At 37.0% G+C, this 18,494-nt stretch overlaps 1 protein-coding gene and 1 long non-coding RNA gene across 2 annotated transcripts in view; one reads left to right on the top strand and one right to left on the bottom strand.

Moving 5' to 3' along the window:
• LOC129739098 (death-associated protein kinase related-like) overlaps positions 1-18,494 on the top strand; it is a 383,120-nt gene that overhangs the window by 148,913 nt on the left and 215,713 nt on the right. The gene's annotated exons all lie outside the window — the stretch shown is intronic.
• On the bottom strand, positions 9,150-9,979 carry LOC129739099 (uncharacterized). Its single transcript, XR_008735744.1, has 3 exons — positions 9,917-9,979; positions 9,665-9,850; positions 9,150-9,599 (listed from the first exon to the last, which is right to left on the bottom strand). It is a non-coding gene; the product is annotated as an uncharacterized LOC129739099 (long non-coding RNA).

The raw sequence follows: 18,494 nt of genomic DNA, 5'->3' as shown, positions 1-18,494 counted from the left end.
TTGGATCAATGAGAAACAGCGGAGAAATAAAGAGAACTGGTCATACCCGACCCGATACGCTTAATCCGAACCTTGAGCAGAAGAGGGAACAGCTATTACTGAATGGTTAAGCCGTCCGTTTGCTGTTGCTGCTGCAGCTGTCAATGACCGATTACAATAAGCCCTGATGGTCTCTCGTTGCTCGTCATTAAATCAGCACTCATTCGTCCATCTTGTGCGGTGCATCCACGAAGAATGTTGTTGGTGGATGCGGGTGGTTTGGGTAAGAGTTTCCAACTTTTTCCAACTACCCCTCCGTTCGTTATTACAATTGCGGCCGGAAAGTTCTAGTTGGCTGACCACCGCGAAGAAAATTGCTGCACTGGAAATGAAAATGCCTATCATCGTGTTGTGTCATTTCCGATGCATTTATAGATTTTTTTTGCTCTTCAGGTTCATATAAATTCTATATGCACAGATTTAGAAAAAAAAACATTTCAACTGCTTTCGTAGCGAACGCAAGCTGCTGGGTTTTTCGTTTGACATCTTCTTTGAAATTACACGGTAGAACCAAAAAAGTATCTAACTAACATGAAATTTAAATTTATTTATTGTCGCCGAACCCCCATACCGAAGTTTTCGTCAATCAGCGACGGCGATATCACTGACGACCAGCGATGGAAACGAAATGATTTCGATTCGATCAACGCTTAGTCGCAACGTCGCAAGATCTCGGTATGTTACAAACCAAGAGCGAACTCAATCCCGTCGGCAGCTGAATCGAGTTGGCATGATGAAGGTTGAATACCTACATGCAACATTTTGGGAGTGATGTAGCTCCGAGAAGGATGATACTCTCTATGCTCGGACTTGAATAAATTCCTACGTACGCATCGCTCGCGTAGAGTGAGTGTCACTCTTGCACACGATTGGACCCGTTCGCAAGTTGTAACACACCGTGATCGGGGAAACTCGAGACTTGTACACTTTGGGATTTCCTACATCTTGTTGCAACCACTCCCAAAGTTCGGCACTTGTTGGTTAGGTAGGATAGCTAGGATTTGTTTTGCTCTCGAGTTACCCAACCGCCCGGGTATGGATAGATACAAAAAAAAACATACGCACGGGCGTTGTTCTATGAGAAATTTGTTTGGAACTTTTTAAATCTTCCCATGCCGTTTCCGTTAAAACTGATGTCGTTTTTTTTATTTTATTCGTAGTTTGTAGTCGTTCCACTTGCTATAGAATGTGTTCAATATGTATGATGTTAGATTTATTGGGTACGTAATTTATTCTTGTTTCTCAACATTAAAAAACTGGTTCAATATGTTTTAGTAAATTAGCCGAAGCTGGCTTTGAAAAGAGTACCAAAAAAGAATCACTTTAAAAAATGCAAACAACTTTAGACAGTCTTATTGTATTAAACTGATTTTACAATAATTGTAATTGTTAAGAACAAATTTATACTAAGGTGCATAAATGGGCGAGGGTTCAACGGAAATTTTGACCGCTATTTCAGAAAATTTGATTAAAAAAAATTCAGACAAAAAATCCATTCATTGCTTTGCTTCACTGTATCTCATTTAATTTAATATTTTGTCTATTTTATTGGTTTACCAAGTTTGCCAATGTTGTGAATTTTTTAAATTTTTTCAATAGGTTAATTTCCTCTATTTTATCAATGCTGTCATTTTAGTCAGTTTGTTTACTTTTGTATTTTTTTTTTTCAATTGATTCCATTTTGCGAAATCGGCCAATATGTATTATCAAAGCAGTTGATTTAATCCATTTTTTTTCAAATTCATTCAACTAATTAGTTTGGTCATTCTGATGGTTTCTTAATTTATGGTCATTTTTAAGTTCTAATATTTTTGTCATTTTTAAAATTGTTGTCAATTTTCACAATTGGGTCAATTTTGTAACTTTGTAAACAATAAAAAAAATATCAATTTGTCTATTTTGTCTTTTGTAATACTTGAATTTTTTTCTTCAAATTTTGACGATTATGTTAATTTTGTCAATTATGGAAGTTTTGTCAGTTTTTATTTTCTTCTACATTTTGAGCATTTTGTTGAATTTTTTAAATATGACCCATTCCAGCATGTGGTCACAACGTTTGCAACGTTCATATCACACATTAAAGAAAACATACCTCTATGTTAAGAATTTAATTTGCTACAATATGAAATCAAAAGAATTTTCTTGAACAAATAGTTATCCAAATTTTTGCAAAAGAAATCGTAACGTCACAACGCGTAACTTTTTCCACTTTTCAGTTTTTTAATAAAACCGCATTTTTCTGCTCTTCTCTCCGATCAAATTTTAATGAAAATTTCGGAAAAGTATCGATTCATTATAATCAACGAATCTCTGTAGTATTCCAAGGCCCCATTTCGATAAGGGTTATGGTAAAAAAAGAAAAAATAGACGCTCATATACCTATCTAAAAGCTTAATAACTGTTATATGATAACTCTAATCGAAATGCGTTCTTCAGATGAAATATTGTCATAATTAAAGCTTAGAACATTCAGGTTAAAAGACAAATCGGTTGATAAAGCTCAAATTTATTGGTGAAAAACTGTTTTTTTTTTGTTCTTCCCGAACAAAATCCACGTAATTCTATACAAACTTTAGGTTTCCATAATATACTCTGGCCCTAATTTTGCATGGAAACCAGTGCTAGTGCCTTCATTTTATTGTTTTGTTATACCTTCAAAAGTCTCTCCGTGGGATTTAATGTGAATACGGGGCTCGATTTGGATTTTCTAGTAATATTCTTAGAGTTTGAAGTTTCAATAATGGACAGTTAAACAAAAAAATATATATGAGAAATTTATTTTCCATCAAAGTCTTATGAATTTGTTAGAAGGAAAAAAATGTATCTATAAAATTTATCATGTATAAAGATTTTTGAATTTTGTTTGCATTTAATCCATGGATACTTAGTTATTTTGTTTGAACATAATGTCAGCTAGTAATAGAAGCTATTAGCGCGGTTTTTCATTCTAATATAGAAGATCATGATCTTTTTGCAAGATTTTTATTCAAGCCACAGATAACTATCTGCAGTCACGAAGCTTAAAAATACATACCTTTATCACCGGTTCTAGAACGTGAAGTTGCTGTAGTTATTCTTATAGTTCAGCTTTAAAAAATCATTGAAAAATTAGCAGTGGGTCAATTTTGATAAAATTGCGTTCAATGTGATGAAGAACATGTTGTTCACAAATGCTGAAGAGATGAGCTTGATAGTTACAAAGCGAAAAAAGTTTTCACGTAAATTGTTATGGACTGCTGGCGTCTTCACTTACCCCGCTTTATGGGGTAAGTGGGGACGGTAGATTTTCCCTTTGATTTCTAAGGAAATTTTCAACAAATTTGTGTTTTTTTTTGGTTGAATACGTTACTTTATTGCTCGAGCCGTCCGAAATGTTGAGAAAAGTTCATGGTAATATCAATATGGCAGCTTTCAATGATTATTGTGTGTAACCCGATATTATTGAAAATATATACTTATTTTAGAAAAACCAAGTACTTTTCCCAACTTTTCATGATCTGAATGCTTAATATAGCTAAATTGTATTGAATGAAGGACAGAAAATTGAAAAAATGTGTAAACATCAAGTATGTATAAAGCCGTCCACACTTACCCCAGGTAGGGTTTGGTGACAAAATTTTAGATTTTTGCAAATAAACCCTTTTTTCTCAATTTTTAACCGTCGTTCCTTTTCCTAACTGGTTGTTTCGAATGTAAGGATTGTGTCAATGTAGAGTTTTTCGTCCAGAGTCAGCTAGTTTACGAGAAACTTGCGATTGAAAAAGATGCACATCAACTTCACATCGTAGTTGAAAATAGAAAATTTACAAAAAGTTACCGTAAACATTCGCAATTGTCGGAACCGTATCTCTTTTACAGTTATTGGATAGATTACAAGTAAATTTAACATTCTGCATTAAAAGTTTGAAAAAATAGTTCTCAGTATTGTTTTAATAGCCACCGTCCCCACTTACCCCGTGTACCTTAGTTAGTTTTTTGACAAAGTTTTGTTTTAAAAAAAGAGTAATTGTTGAAATCAGTTAATTTTCATACTAAAGTTCTTAAATTTCAACAACAAAAAACTCAATTCTAAAAAAAGGTACCTATTTTATAATGGGAAATGAAGCTCAAGAAATAGCCATTCTAATGCTGTACAAATTATTTTTAAATAATGAAAAATAAAAATAGGTTCTCAAGTTGAGAGGCGCTTGGAATGGGTCATATTTTTACCTGTTGCTATGGTCATAAAACAGAAACTGCCCCACCTCCTCCCACCCACAATCGGAGGGATTATTTTTTTTCAACAGTACAGCAATAACACTCCATGTCGCTATCTTTCTAAATAATTGCGAACGAATCGATTCCAACTACTAACGAACGAACGACCAAGCAACAAACAACAGAGCAGAATCATTCAAAAAATCATGATTATGAACACCATGATTCGATCCGATCGCAAGTTGTAACACACCGTGATCGGGGAGATTCGGGAGTTGTATCCTTCGAGATTCGTAGCTTGTCGTAACCACGCGCAACAAGCCATATAGAAGATATGGGATAGCGTTGCGAGTGCACGCAACAGGATTTTTTCTGTTCTTGCATCTTCGAATCTCTGGTCACTCGTCGCTCTCTGAGATCTCTCCATGCAACATAAGCAGAACACACGGCGTCGTCTGCCAGCAGCAATTGGAACGAGTCCGAACGTTGGTCGTTCGCTGCTCAAAATCGTTAGAAGCGATTTTTTTCCATCGCTGCTGACGACATCGCATGTTGACCAGACATCTATCAAACATCATCTACGTGTCGGAACGGAAGAATCAGTACTTAATCCTAATTTAAACCTACGTTTACACATATTAAAATTAAAAAGATAGTACACTGAGTTGAAACGATTCCAACATTTATCTATGGGATGGTTCCGGCCATATGCAGTAAGGTGAAAAGGTAACAGGTGTAAAGGTTGACGCGTTGCAGTACGTATCCAGGGTCAACACGACTAATTAAGACATCAAAAGTAATTGTTTGTTGTAGCTCGGTAGGACGCTTTTCAAGAGAAGCAATGCTAATCAGAGCACACTTTTGCTCGTACGGCGGAAATCGAAGTGATTTGTTCTAGGGAAGGCGCCTGAGAGCGTACCTAACGAAGCTTCGCTGGACACGTTCAAGTCGGTAGCAATGTGTACTCTGAGTAGGAGCCCATGCCTGAGTGGCGTGTTCCATAATGCTTCGAACCGAAAGCAGTACACTGCTCTCAGAGCATAGACGTCGTCGAAGTCTTTCGTGCTACGACGTAAACATCCCAATGCAGCAAATCCCTTCGCAGATGTGAGCGCGATGTGTTCAGCGAATGTTAGCTTGTTGTCAATTTTTACTCCCATATCGAGAATGGACTTGACATTCTCCAATGTTGATACCGAGAGTTGATATTCGAAGTTGACTGTGTTACGTGCACAAGTGAAGTTAACTAACATTTTTTGGCGTTTGCTGTTATTCCATTTAAGCGGCATCAGTCTTCAAATCTGCCGATGTCGTATTGTAAGGCACGACAGTCAACGGCACTGCTAATTCTTCTGAACAACATTAGGTCATCAGCATAAAGCAGAGTGTCGGATTGAAAAGTATTACATAGGTCATTCACGAAAACTATGAACAAAAGGGGTCCAAGGTGACTTCCCTGCAGTACTCCAGATGGGGTGTCGAAAGTTCGTGGTCGTGAATTCCTAATTTTCGTGAAAGCCTGTCGGTGCAATAGATATGAGGCAATCCCATCAAGTGTCCAAGCTGGAAAACCTAGGCGATCCATCTTTGGAAGGAGAATTCTGTGCGGGACACGGTCAAACGCTTTTGCAAAGTCAATATAGACTGAATCCACTTGACAACCTTTCTCCAGACTATTACTCAGGAAACTTACGTAACACATCACTTTTCTTCATACCTCATTAACTTATAGGACGTGGCCGTAGCCGTTATTGATCATTTTTTCAAAGAGAGAAGATCAGTTTTGTGCACTGAGAATAAATCTCGCGTTATTTCCGGTAGAGAATTTGCAAGTCTATCGAAAAACGTTGAAGAGCATTAGTCAAAGACAATATGGCAAAGTTGACGCAAAGTAAGTGAATAGAAGTTCGAAAACCTGTCTATTGTCAATTCATTTCTTGTAATATAGCAATACATGCGATTGGGGTTGATTCTTATTATGATCCTGACTTTGCTCTTGTTTCTTACCCTAAACTAATTTTTAATCAGAACCAGACAACAGATTTTAATCGTGACCCTGATCTTGATACTGATCTTATTCCCGATGTAGAACCTGATGGCGAGGGCGTTGAAGACTGTTTCAGGGTTTCTGGTAGGCTGTTGTAGAATTTACTTGTAAAGTAGATAAGTTTCTTTTTCCCGTATTCCGTCCTTACTCGGGTAGGCGGAGATGATTCGCGTTTCTGGACAAACGGTGATACGGCATTCTTTCGAGGAGCAAATTGTGGTGGGATTCTCTGCTTGTCAGGAGTTTGTGGGTAAACATTAGAGTTTGGAACTCCTGGGCACCTCGAATAGGAAGTACTGAATTATTCATGCCATATAACAACTCAGAACGATATGAATAGGGCAGCTTGAAGACAGTCTTGAGGACACGATTTGGCATGGTTTGCAGTTCCCAAAGGCGGCTTTGAACTAAACAGCGCACTCGATGAATTATCATATTGCCTATACGGATTAATGGCAGGTGTATTTAGTATGGAGCGACGACCGGAGTTGAACAACATATACGATGTTTTTGATAGGTTCCGCGGAAGCAGGTTACAGTCGAAGTATTGCTGAAGGACTTGCAGGTCGTTACCAATCCATTTCACTACCTCGAAAGGGTTGGAGTGAGTATATAAAATTTTAAGATCATCTGCAAAGAGCCGACCTTTGCCATGTAGCTTCAGTTGTGGAAGATCGTTGATAAAAGCCAGAAACATCAGCGGGCCTAAGTTACTTCCTCGTGGCACTCCCGTTGTAATGCACCTTTTGCTACTTCAGCATCCTTTCAGAGACACGGATTGCTGTCGAGCCGTCATGTAGCTTTCAATTAACCGATAGGGCTGGCCTCGTATACCATACCATTCCAATTTTTGCAACAGCAAGGCATGTTGTATTGTGTCGAAAGCTTTCCTAAGATCCAAAAACAGGGCAGGAATTCCTGGAGTTCAGTAATTGATGTTAGTTGCTGCATCCCTTTCGGAATCCATATTGGCGTGAACTTACAAGGTCGTACCTCGATACTTATGCACTTTTCTTGTGACAAGAAGTTTTTCCAGGATTTTGTTCAAGACTGAGTGCGTTGAAATTGGACGGTAGTTTGAAACCTCTGAGTTGTCTCCAAACTTGAAAATAGAAGTAACTTGGGCTAGTTTCAATGCGTCGCGATAAACTCCGGATCCGACTATATCATTGAAGATATCTATCAGAATATTGGAGAGCGCTAAGTGATGTGTTTTAGTGTGTCTACGGTAATATTGTCAGCACCAGGAGATTTGAGATTGCTGATTTCTAACAGAAACAAAGAAGGCGATGGATGTGAACGAAGGGAATTGCACTGTTGAATGTTTCGATTGCTTGCGATGTTAGAAGCCAGTTGGGGGTCAATATTGCAGAAGTAGTCGTTGATGTTGTTTGAATACTTGTGCTGGATTCATTTGAACTTCATTCCCAATCTTGAGCGTAGTGTTATCATGGGATTTGGACTTACGGCTGAGGGCGTCATTTAAGAATTCCCAAGATTGCTTTGGTGTTGCTGTTTGCAGAAGTCGAAGGAAGTATGATCGTCTACAGTGACTTTTTAGCTTTGCCAGTCTTCCGGAGATGTCTTTTAGAAGTTGCTTTGAGTGTTCATCCGCAGGGTGACGCTTGCAAAACTTCCAAATCTGGTCTTTGGTTGACATTATTTTCCAGACGTCGAATGTCATCCACGGGCAGTTCCTCTTCACCTTTACTTTATAGGTGATAGGAAGAAAAACTATTAGCTATAAGAATATTCATCTTGACCATGCTTTTTAGAAGGTTCGAGGACAGGCGATGACTGTAGCGAGTTGGGGGTTTCAAGAGATCGTTTTGATTTTGATGGTTCCAGTTTCCGTAAATCCTCTCTATCACGAACAATCTCCACCTCGGAATCCAGACAATCCAGACAAACTGCAGCCAAAGTTGTTCCTGTGCTCCGCGTACTTCCCGCAGCAGGTTCAATCCTTGGGTGGTCAACTCTTCGGGAACAGCTACTCTTCCGGTTGATTTGGCATAAGAATCTCCAAGTTCTGCTGAGTTTTACTGACCACGCAGTATTTTTTTGGTTCCTTCGATGTCTCTTCTTTGAAGACGACTTTAATAGGCGGGTATTTACTATCTGGTTTGCAGGGTGTAGCCGTTGTGCTTTGGTATTTGAATCATTTGGAAAATCACAACCTGATACCTTCCTGTATCTTCGTTTTCTAAACAACCCAAGTAACCAAAAGTCACATAGCTACTTAATCTTGTACGTTTTAAGTTCACATTTGGCTGAGTAAAAGGAACTCGAGAGAAATCAAATCCGTTTTCCTAAGGTGCTTCATTTGGACTTCTGAACGAACCTAAATAGTCTAAACAAGTAGCATACAACATATTTGTGCGTTCTAAGTACCTTAAAAAGTCCGGATATCAATTCGGCTTATCGTGCTTCGTTACGAACTTCTTGCGAACTTTTTGGTTCCATGCGGAACTTCTTACGAACTTCAATGCGAATTGAGTTGTGTCAAAGTTTTCAAATGTTTTGTTTACATTTTCTTAGAAAATTTTACGAAGGCGTTCTTAATTCTCAAAAATGGATTATTTACAAAAACTAAGAAAGAGCGGTTTGTTTTATACCGTCGCTGGCGGTTGGAACAAAATCCATTCATGGGCATGTTTTAAAAGATAAAAGGGATTTTTTGCATAATCGTTAATTTTAAATATTTTTCGTTTATCAAAAGAAAACTCATTTTATACTAATGATTATTTAAAATGCAAACATGTAGCTATAAATTGTAATTCTAGTTTAATTTGCATTTCTCTTCTACACACATTTTGTTAATTTTATTTGTACAATTCTTTTTATAAATAAAATAGTATAGCTTTCTAATAATATTTATTTCATGTTTGTTTTAAATGGATACATAAAATGGAAAATTAATGACAAAATGTTATTTTGAATCACTACTACAATCATCTCTGGCCTGGTCATCGGAGTGTCCAATATTAGAAGACATTTCACTCGAAATTGGTTCATCTAAGTCTGTTGAAATCTTTGATGGTTTTTATTTTTGAATGAGCATTTTCCGAGCGCCACGTCTCTGCCCAGTATTTGTCAATCGTTTCGTGGCATTTTTAAGCTTTTGTGTTGTGTTGTGAGTATTTTTTTGAAAAATGTTCAAATGTTAAAGGTTTGTCAGTATGGCTATTTTAGATGCGACTCGGCTTGATCCTGTCCAGGTACAATCGGCTTGAAATTTTAAAGAAAAAACAAATTTACGCCTGCAACATTCTGTTCTCTGACATTCGCCCTCGATGTTGGAATTGAGCCATTATAACTGTAAAACACAAAAAGCAAAATGTTAAAGTTTATCATTAATCGTCATGTTTTCTAAAAACTTACAAAGTTCCGTATGTATTCTTCGTTCCAAGCTGTTCTTCTGATTTGTTCAACTCTTACTATTTTCCCGAAGAAGAAATTAGCCCCTGCTGGAAGTTTCCATCCATCTTGCTGGGACTGCAGCTAGTTCTTTGTGTCCTTTGCAGTCGATTGTTTACACAACTTTGTTTGGAAGTATGTGCCAAGAATCTAAAATTTTATTAATAAAAAAATTACAAAACCAATATTTGAATAAAAGATTGCATTTATAATTACCTACTGCACGCGGAAAAATATGGTTTCGTTAAATGCACATCGGTTTTGTTGTTTACGTTTTCATTATTTCGCCTACTTTGAAAAAGTGAAGGTGAAATTTTCTGGTATATTTGAAATTCAAGTTTTTGAACCAACTACCCAGACAACGGCGACGGTTCAAAGGTAGCGTGTTCAGTCATCATCTGGAAGGTTCGGGTTCAATTCTTCAATCATGGAAATTTTTCAAGTAAGTATGAAATTCATTAAGTGTAGAGAGAGTAGAGAGGGTAATAGAAAGTGGCGTAAGATTTCAAAACTAAGAAAAATTCTAAGGCGCTTCATTTTTGCCATTTTTTAATTTTTTTTTCTGCAAAAAGTTCAAAAATCTAAGTCTCATGCAAAAGCTGAATAGCCTTCTATTCAGCTTTGATTATGGAACTTGAAAGTATCGATAAGAACTTAAATTTTAAGCTGTATAGAATGCTATACAGCCCTCGAGCAGGGCTGAGTAAGCTTTTAAGAGACTGGTTTATGGAACTTTTGGTTACTTGGGAAGGGACGCCCAGAAGCATAGCCTGCCGATTAAGACGATCGAATTCCTTCTCGAGTATTTTAACATCTCCACGTAGTTTTGTTTGTTCGTCCTGGACGTCTCCTACTTCGCTCCGAAGAACGCTCAGATCTACTTTAATCTGAACATAATACTGAAGGTAAAACTAATACCAAACCCAATTCTGATCCTCACTCTAACCTTGATCTTGATTCTGATCCAAAATCTAGGTAATTCAAGGTAATTCAGATCACAAATGATTATTCTGATTTATGGTAATTTTATTTTGGCTTTCTCGGGCTTGAATGTAGATCAAACAACGGTGGTTTTTGAAATACCCGACGTTTCGACCAGTTTTGTTGGTCTTTTTCAAGGGAACTAGAAGTTTTATTACAAATTATTGTTGTGAACGTTGTTAATAATTTGTAATGAAACTTCTAGTTCCCTTGAAAAAAACCAACAAAACTGGTCGAAACGTCGGATATTTCAAAAACCATCGTTGTTTGATCTACATTCAAGACCGAAAAAGTCAAAATAAAATTACCATATATCATTCCCGGTCGAAAACATAAACCTAATTATTCTGATTCTGATTCCGATCCTTATATTGAGATTGGTCCTGATGTACATCCAGAAAAGTAATATTTTCTTGGGCTAGATATTATACTGCTTCCGTCCCTCAATAATGTCTTCAGTCCACTAAAATCACGATGATGATCGGAAAATTTAAACCTGACTGTTTCGACCTACAAACATGCATTTATAATTTAAGAATAAATTGGAATGAGGTTTCCGATAAAAATCTTGATTTGAACTTCTTTTTCCATAGGTATTTTCTGTTCTGATTCCTTCATTCGTACCAAACGCCCATTCAAAGGGTCAAACACTTGACAAACCACACCCGTCAGCAGTCGGCAAAGAAGAAACGACTGGCCCCGTCAATTATGCAACACCCTTCGCCACGCCGCCGGCCGGTGTCGTCGATAAGAAGTGGAAAGAGTATTGAAAAAAAAACTGCATCGTCATTAAGCTTCGAATGCGTTCGTCCGTACGCCTTCCTTTTAATGTAGGACCGTTCAAGTTTTTTTACGCGACCGTTGCTATTTCTGCAGCCGTAGATTTTTGTGCTGTTTTTTTTCGTTTTTAAGCTTACAGGAAACAGATCGTTCCGCCATCCTTTATAGGGGTTCCATTCGTTTGCGGTAAATAGAACATGACATGCACCTGAACTTGGTGTTGGTCTATTTTTAGGGGTTATGTTTCCTTCAAGAGACTTTCAAGAGTTCTTTAAAAGCTGGAATCTCTCTTGTTTCAGGGTGATCCTACAATAGGAATAATTTCCTCAAATCGAACTTGTAAGCAAAATTTCTAGTTTATACTCTACCATTTTTTTTATTCTGAACGTTTTCAAGGTTAACGATATTTTTACGATAAGCTTATGCTTTCAAAATAAAGTGTGTCTAGCTTGATAAAAACATTTCCAAATACTTGTTACAATAGACTGAGTTGATTTGGGGTAATTTTTTAAAGCTTTGTTTTATCTTAAAACTCATCCATGGTTTTGCTGAATTTTTAAGTAACGTTTACATGAGTAAATTTGAACTTTTAGGTTTGTTAGGGAAAATTGAATATTTTGTGCTGAAAAATCCACATTATTTTTGTTTCTTCTACAAAACCGAGCCGAATACCGTTTTGGTGCCAATTTATAAATTCTTTAAAGGAAATTTTCCGCTGAACAACTTTGTCGAAGACCGTAACTTCGTATCTTTTTAGGCAAAAAATTTATAAGATGTTTAACAGGGGTTTGTCCTCTGGCACTGAAAAACAATAAATTCAATTGACATCACTGCTAGTGCCTCGCAAAGTATTGCATGAAAAGTGGTCGTACAATACCTCACTAGGCACCTAGCAGTGATGTCAGTTGAATTTATTGTTTTTCAATGCCAGAAGATATAACCCTGTTAAACAGATATATTTTTTTCACCTGATAAGATTCGAAGTTACTGTCTTCGACAAAGTTCAACGCGAAATTTTCTTTAGAGAATTGATAAATTGACGCAAAAGCTAGGTTCCACAGATAAATTAAAAATTTTGTTGATTTTTCAGTACAAAATATTAAATTTTCACATACAAACCTAATGGTTCAAATTTACTCATGTAAACGTTACCTAAAAATTCTGCAAAAAATCATTGATGAGTTTTGAACAAAAACGAAGCTTTTTAGACCCTAGGGTTGAGAAATTCAAAAGTGACCCCATATCAACTCAGTCTATTGTAACAATGTTGCCCGCAAAACATACCTCAGGAACGTTTGTTTTCGGAAAATTTTGAAATAATAATAACAACCCAGTTTTATGAAGATATTTTCAATGGCCAGCCAATCAAAGAACGGTCGTAAAGCAGCTTTAACTTAACAAGAAAACAACGCTCTAGAGCCCATGCCAACAGAAAAGACCCAGCCATGCAGGCAATTGTTGTTTACATTTTCCCCCGGAGTTGTTTCGCTTCATAATTGCACTCGGCCTGGTTTTACTACGTCCACCAGCAGCAAGAATTATCGTACCCAAACAAATGGTTCGAGAAAAGAAACCCTTTCCATTCCGAAAACAGAACCTCATTTTTCATAGTACAAGTGCTGGTTGCCTCATAGATGATTTCAGAGAGACTTCTAAAGAATAAAGGCGAAAACTCAGTACTTGCCACAGAGCAACTACCTACTAGAGGGAGATCAAATAAATACCAAAAGTGTAGGTACAGGAGAGGCAAAACAAAAAATTAAAAGGAAACAACTCGCGAACAATTTGAAGAGATGGAGTTTTGTTTCTATGTTTAGTTTTTTTTGCTAAGCGCTTGTAGAAGTCGTGTATGGAATCCTGGACAATGCAACGTGCAATTGGAGAAGATTCATATGTTTGTGTCTGAAGATGCAGACAGTTTTCGGTTTGAGGAATCGATCTTCGTATAAGAATGGGTTACGTCATTGCTTTTGAGTGGCGATTGGAAACAATCCACTGAAGCCTTTCTGCCGACCAAAGAACTTCTTCAAGAAATAGAAGCTCAAGCGTAGAATGAACGATTATTTGTTTTAAACACTAACATCCAAATTTGCTACAATATGTATCTCTATTTGTCTTACCACTTGGATAAGATTTGTTCTGTTCTGGCTTCAGCAGTCAAGTCTACCATTAATCATTATTTACGATACCTGCGTGATTCTGTGCCGTTTTGGGATACGGCCATAATTCGGTTAGGATATGCAAATGGGACATGGGCATAATTTAAGAACTCTATTGACAGTTACAAACAACCGGAGGGTAGCAGCATGTGTAACCAATTTCTTAGCTGAGTCCCTCGTGGTCTGCCGCGTTGCCTTAGTAGTAGGTTTATCAAACGGGGATAACGGACGGACGTACGGCCCACCTTCTTTGGTGGCGTTGCAGCCTCAATCTTAAGCCATGCCAAATCGACAAATGTACACCACCGGCTCATAACAGCCTCACTAACAGCCAATTAGAGCCATTCATATGCCACGATTTTGCCATCAACCGATCGCTGCCGCAGTACAGTCTGGTGATTGTTGGTGTTACGGGCAAGACTACGGCACTTCTTCTCTTCAAGTTTGTACCAATAATCGTCCGTCTGTTCAGCTTATCCAGAAGGTAGAGTTTACTTCTTGAAAAATTTCACTGGTTGTCCCACTCCAGCATCCAGCTTAAAAATTCAAACAGCAACGGTTTTCAGGAAAAATATTCCTGGTTCTAAGACTACTAAGGCAAAATATGTCGAGGTTCCTGAGAATGTGAAATTTCCGTAGCCTTTTCAGCGTGAAAATAATGAACACATCTTTAGGAGCGCTGATATGGTCTAGTGGATAGGATGGCGCGAGTCTGGTAACCCAGGCGTACTGGGTTCGATTTCCGGTATCGGCAAGAAAAACTTTTGGGTTCAAATCCCTTAAGTTGCCGACAGGTAAGATCCCAAGTAACACAGATTATGCCAACTAGCATAAGGAAGTTTTATTATGGTTTAATTATGGCATTTTTTTGTGCAGCTCGTTTTATGGCGGTTTTATTATGGTCATGCAGAATGCTTATAATTTTTTTTCGACTATATGTTTTCAGATGGTTTTGAAAACGCTAATAAAACTTTTATTAAACATGCTATTTTAGTTATTTTGAAAGAGTTGTGAATGCTTTTTTTAAACTATAATAAAACACAAACCTAGAAGTTTGCTCCAAGCTTTCTTTTGCATGTTCTATAATAGCACTCAGTGCATGATTATTAAACCGCCATAAAACTTAGTGACAGTTCTCGATCAAGATGTCAAAACAGGACACGCTCAGATTAGATAGCACATATTTGAATTGTAACTCCCATTTTTACACATTTTTGGTAAGTTATGCGTGTTGGTTTTGAGTTAAAATTAAAAAAATACATCTTTGAAAACTTGAAATCACCGAAAGTGGTATGAATATCTTTACAATATGAATATTGAGTGAAAGGGCCCAAATAGTAGGAAAAAAATTGTTGCTTGACGCCATCATTAATTCAAGATGGCGGCTTCCGCTTTTATTTTCTAAGCTGTAAATTACTGAAAATATCGTGAAACCTTCGCAATATGGTTATGAGGTGAAAGTAATAAACGAGTAGAAGTCAAATTTCGTTGCCCGTCGCCATCTTAAATCCAAGATGGCGGCTACCACTCAACTTGAAAATACTGTAAATGACTGAAAATCGCATAAAACCTATATTATAGGGGTATAAGTTGAAAGAAATCAACCGGTAGAAGTTGAATTTCGCTATCTGACGCCATCTTTAAATCCAAGATGGCGGCTTCCGCTAAACTTTAAAATGTAGTAAATGACTTAAAATGACATGAAACCCAGGTGGTAGTGGGTGGAAGGGCTTAACGAGTAGAAGTCGAATATTACTATCTTACGCCATCTTGAAATCCAAGATGGCAGCTTTCTATAAACTTTAAAAATGCTCTAAATCAATGAATATCGCATGAAACCTCCAAAATATGGGTGTTTGTCAATTGGGATAAGCTATAAAAAGTTTATTTTTGCATTCTGACGCTATCTTGAAATCCAAGATGGTGGCTTCAGCTGAACTTAAAAATACTGTAAATGAATGAAAATAGCATGAAACTCCCAAATATATTGTATTGGGTGCTAAGGCTAAATGATAGAAGTCAAATATCTCTTTTCGCGTTTCTCTGAAAATCTGTAAGTGACTGAAAATCCCACAAAAACCACCACAATACAGACCCCGTTCGTTTTTGGCAACATTCGATTTTGGCAACATCGAATTTGGCACATGTGCCTAAATCAGACGGTTAACAGAAACAACATAATACCTTATAGTTTTCGCTAGAATAAGACCAATACAATTTAAACATAATAGCATGATAGGAATAATAGAATTACATAAATGGCAAAAACAAAAAAACAAAAACTATAAACAAAACAAGAAAAGTGCTAAATGCATTAGAAACATAATGAAAAAATAATAAAAGTGAGATAAAATGATCTAAACTGTCTTAAAATAGTAGTTTTAATGTAGTATTACGTGAAAAAAGTTGTGTTCGAGCGATTTTCATTGATTAACAGTATTTTAAATTCAGTGGAAGCTGCCATCTTGGATTTCAAGATGGCGTCGGAAAGAAAAAAATCGACTTCTAGTTTAGCCCTTTCACCCAATACCCGTATAGTGGTGGTTTAATGCGGCTTTTTGTCAGCATTAAGCATTAAAAGTTGAGCGGATGCCGCCATCTTGGATTTCAAGATGGCGTCTGATAGCGAAATTCAACTTCTACTCGTTTAGCCCTTTCACCCGATACCCATTTTGTTGGGGTTTCATGCGATTTCAAGTCATTTACACCATTTTAAAGTTCAGCGGAAGCCGCCATCTTGGATTTCAAGATGGCGTCAGACAACGAAATTTGACTTCAACTCATGATTTATTCCACGGGTCATTCAAAACCAATCCCTTTTCATTCAAAAAGTCTGTCCTCATTTACTGTACTAATGATTAACAACTCAGAAATGAGGAACTCAACCTTAGCGTGTAATTGGTTCGCTTGCGAGAGAAACGTCAAATCGTAGCTTTTTTTGGGGTCATCATTAAACCATAATAAAACTATGAATTGACTCACGCCATGTTGGTTGCAAAATCGAAGGGCACAAAATGACGCCATGTTGATGGATTCACAATGCAAGCATTGGAAAATATTTTTTCAGGCCTTTTTCCATCAATTCCATCATGATTGACCATCAGATTTGACGAGGCGCATTTATTTTAAGATACTATTTCATATACATTTTACCTAAAATCTTGACTGGCAGTAGAAAAGAAGCTCAATATATGGTTAAAACATTGGTTTTTTTTAGCTATTAATTTTACCAGATCATTCCTGAATAATGCAATCATCATTCATCAACCATTATGGTTGCTGGAAAAAATAAAAAAAAAACTCCGAGAACTGACAGAACCGAAAAAAAACAAAAATTTCTAACATGTTTTATAATAGCTTTTTAAAAGCTTTGGTGACCAACATTGATGACCAACAATTATATGTCTTGATGACGTTTCTAGGGTAGGGCCAAATAGCCTGATTTTGGCTTTATAAGAGTCCAGGTGATGTTATAGAATGCGCTTTAGCTTTTTATGAAGATTAATGCGATAGTCCAAACGATATTTTGCTGACCATAATAAAGCTTAAATTGTTACTTGGGATGTATTGTTTCATTGAATAAATAATTATATATTTCAGAGGGAATGCATCTGGGGTTAATCTGAAGAGACTATTGCAAGCGAAGTGGATTGCCAACCATTATAGGTCTCTGAAGGTTGGATGACTTCCCGCGACGAACCATCGGCCGTGGAAGCCTGCACAGTGAACGAAAATTACCGAGTTCGGTAATTTTTTTTACCAAAATCCTAACATGTGTAAATCGTTAAACTGTTCGGTAATTTTTTCGGTAAAAAATAAACGAACATCGGTAAATGAAGAATCGATTTACCGATGTTCGTTTATTTTTTACCGAAAAAATTACCGAACAGTTTAACGATTTACACATGTTAGGATTTCGGTAAAAAAAAATTACCGAACTCGGTAATTTTCGTTTACTGTGTGAGAAGCAATTCGAAAGCCAAGCCACACAAACATAGGCTGGACCTTGCTACCGATGGGGGAACCATACATACATACATACATACAAAAATAATGAACACATCTTTAGAAACTGCTGTCTGAAATCAAACATCATTTTAAAATCAACTACGTCTTACAGTAACACAATAGGACTGCAAATTGATATTTGCGAACGAACATCGCGTCACAAAAATGTGTTACTTTAAAAGACATCCTAATCAAAAGACACCTAGCATGTTACCAAGCACCAAGTAAGCCCTGTACTTTTGTCTCTCGTGTGTATTCAGAACACTAAATTGTGGCTCGAAAGTGGCTGCTTCAGTATGAAGTTGCAATTTGGGAGCCTTTCTCACTCTTTTTCTTTTCTTTCAATTGGATTTAGGAAAGGGTCTCAAACCACCATACTAATATTTCTCCTATCGAAAAACCCTTCCATGTCAAATTTGGTTCCATTTGCGCTATAAGTTCTCGAGTTGTGCTCTTTTTTTCCGTCTTCTCATTGGATGGAGGGAGGGGTCATAAACCAGCTTAGAAAGATTTCTTGTACCTAAATCCCCCCCAATGCCAAATTTGGTTTCATTTGCTCGATTAGTTCTTAAAATGTGCAAAAAATGATATGAAACACCCCCTTCCCCCTTTTTGTCTTATCACTGGAAGTAATGATCTGATCTGAAACCGTCATAGAAATATTCATTCTATCCAACTACCCTGCATTGCCAAATTTGGTTCCATTTGCTCAATTGGTTCTCAAGATGTGCAAAAAATTGCATGGGAGGCCCTCTCTTTTTTTCTGTCTTCTCATTAGATGGAGGGAGAAATATTGCTTGTACCCAACTTCTCTCCAATTCCAAATAAGGTTCCATTTGCGCTATTAGTTCTCGAATTGTGCAAAA

This window comes from Uranotaenia lowii, chromosome 1 (assembly GCF_029784155.1).
Source record: "Uranotaenia lowii strain MFRU-FL chromosome 1, ASM2978415v1, whole genome shotgun sequence".
NCBI lineage: Eukaryota > Metazoa > Arthropoda > Insecta > Diptera > Culicidae > Uranotaenia > Uranotaenia lowii.
The sequence above is the reverse complement of the archived record's forward strand: the minus strand, read 5'-3'. Positions and strand labels throughout refer to the sequence as shown.